We start from the raw sequence: 2698 nt of genomic DNA, 5'->3' as shown, positions 1-2698 counted from the left end.
GTGATAAGGTGGGTGAGAAACTTCAAATTCAGAAATAATCCACGAAGTACAAATGACTCAATAAAGGAAACTGAATACTGAATACTACATGTTGTCTTCGTTTCTTTGTATCAGAAACATTACTGTGAAAGTAACACAACAAAATATGTTTTGTTAGGTGGATAGACTTAAAAGTACATTATTTTGTTATTTTGCTTCTCTTGTACTCCTGGAAGGTTCTACATTTATGTTATTTCCTCTGAGACCTGAATATCCACCTCGGTGTTTGCCTTATATGGAGACTGCTACTCCTTTACCAACGAATAGTGTGATTGACTGTGACATTATAAAGCCCCCATGGCTTGGTGGGCGAGCGTGTTTGGTGTGACCGGGATTGAACCCGTGACCCTCGGATTACGAGTCGAACACTTTAACAGCCTTGGCCATGTCGGACCATATATGTATATATACAGTCATAAACTTTCGCAGTTTGTAAAACAATTTTAAAATATTTTTAGCATAATATTTTAACAATTGAGTTATCTATAATTATATAAGATAACGTGTACACTCTTGCATAATTTTAAAAGGTAATTGTTTTTATACATTTAATTATTTTCCTACTGTAAATTGTTGTTTTGTTTTTGAATTTGGCATAAAGCTACTGAGGGCTACCTAAGCTAGTTGTCCCTAATTTAAGACTAGAGGGAAGGTTGCTAGTCATCACCACCCAATGCCAACTCTTGAGCTACTCTTTTACCAACGTACAGTTGGATAGACCATCACATTATAACGCCTCCACAACTGAAAGGTCAAGCATGTTTGGTAAAGACTAACCTAGGGTTGGCAATAGGTGAGTGTTAAGTCGTTGCTCTCTTCGAGACCCTCAGATAACAAGTCGCATGCTTTAACCCACCTGGCCATCCCGGGCCACCAACTGTAAATAATATGATATGATGGTGGATTTGTTAATGTATCTTTGTATGTATTGGAGCCTTCTTAACCATGAAATATTGTTTTTACTGCAAAATACAGGTAAATATCAGCCATTCTCTTTGAAATTAAACATCTGTTTTCAATTTTCTAACTTTGAACTTCATACAACTTTTGAACCACTTACTTAATCAAATGAGATTCTGGTTCTTATTCCATAGTATCAACTATTATTTGTATCTTGATAAAATTATTGCAAAATTTTAACAACAAAGACACCATGTATAAATATGTTTGGAATCCCATTGGAAAATAATAGTGGTGTAAAGGTTTAAAATTATTTAAGTATGAATATTTACACACATTGAAAAACCTTCAGTAGTCTAATGTATTTGACTGTGGTGAAACAAGCTAAAAAGAATTAGGAATCTTTTTTTTTGAGAAGTTTATAATTTGTAAATAAGAAGGCTATTTTAACCTTGATATAAGATCTTGATGTGGGCTACCATTGCATTTAACAGCTTATAAGGCTCACTGGCATACAACAACTACAGTAGTGGTTGGAATACAATTGATGTAAGTAGTTTGTTATAACAACAGTTTTTTATAATATGAAGTTTGTGAATGTTAACTTAGAAAAGGTATTCACTCCATAACAACTGTTATACAAGTGTTCATTGTCTGTTCCCTAGTAGGAGAGGTAAAGTGTTTGAATTTACATTGCTAAAATCAGGGCTTTGATTCCCTTTGGTGGACACAGCAGATAGCCCGTTGTTGCTTTGCTATAACAAAACAAACGCATTCTGTCTGATATGTCTAGAATATTATCTACCATCCACTCACCATATTGTCTGACTGAAATTATTTATAGAATGAAATCATTAGATCATTAATGCATATAATAAACCTTTGAAGTCCAAAGTACACATGTAGTTTATAAATTAATTAAATGCATTCCAGAGGGATTTTATGTTTCTAGCTTGTTATATTACATTCTCAAAGTATATTTGCAATTTTTCTTCATTTTGTTTCACACAACTATTTAAAAGTTATTATATTTTATCAGAATATGTCACTTTTATGACTGAACCTTTTTATATTTATTATTCAGGTAAAATAATAACATTTGGTCAATCTACAATCTCTTAAAGGTGAAAAAAATTATATCTCGGTAGCTCATATCCTTATGTTTTCATTATCAGCTTTGAGGGTTATTTTAGGAGTCACAAGACAATGGAAAAATTCCATACATATAAAAATTTGCTAATGTGTTCATGTGCTATGTAGCAGCAGTAGTAGATTTATCAAGTGGAAGCTGACATATGCTCTCCACAGAGAGCCATTGTATGGGTTTTCTCTGCACAAAACCACAGCTGGCCACTGTACAATGTTTTATCTGATTAGACAGGACTTAGTGTACAAACAGTGCTGGTATGTATTTTTTTTTCTGGTTATAATCAGTTATGTTTTTTGAGTAGTTTTGATACATGCTTTATTACATAGTGGGGTTTAACTACATTGATTTGGTGATTATGTTGTGAATTTCATTTCTGAAGAAAGGTAATTATAGCCTTTAGATGTTGATGATCTTCCTTATCTGGTAAAACATAATGGGAGTAATCATGTTGTATATTTTGTTATTCAGTGAGGTATGAGTTTAGTGCATCATGTAGTCATAGAATTTGATTTTGGACCTTTGAGATGTAAATGCAGTGTTTTGTTATCATGAAAAATTGTAGTCAAAAATAGTAATATCAAGACGTTTTCAAAACATTTGTTAACTTTC

This window comes from Tachypleus tridentatus, unplaced genomic scaffold (assembly GCF_004210375.1).
Source record: "Tachypleus tridentatus isolate NWPU-2018 unplaced genomic scaffold, ASM421037v1 Hic_cluster_2, whole genome shotgun sequence".
Lineage (NCBI taxonomy): Eukaryota > Metazoa > Arthropoda > Merostomata > Xiphosura > Limulidae > Tachypleus > Tachypleus tridentatus.
The sequence above is the reverse complement of the archived record's forward strand: the minus strand, read 5'-3'. Positions refer to the sequence as shown.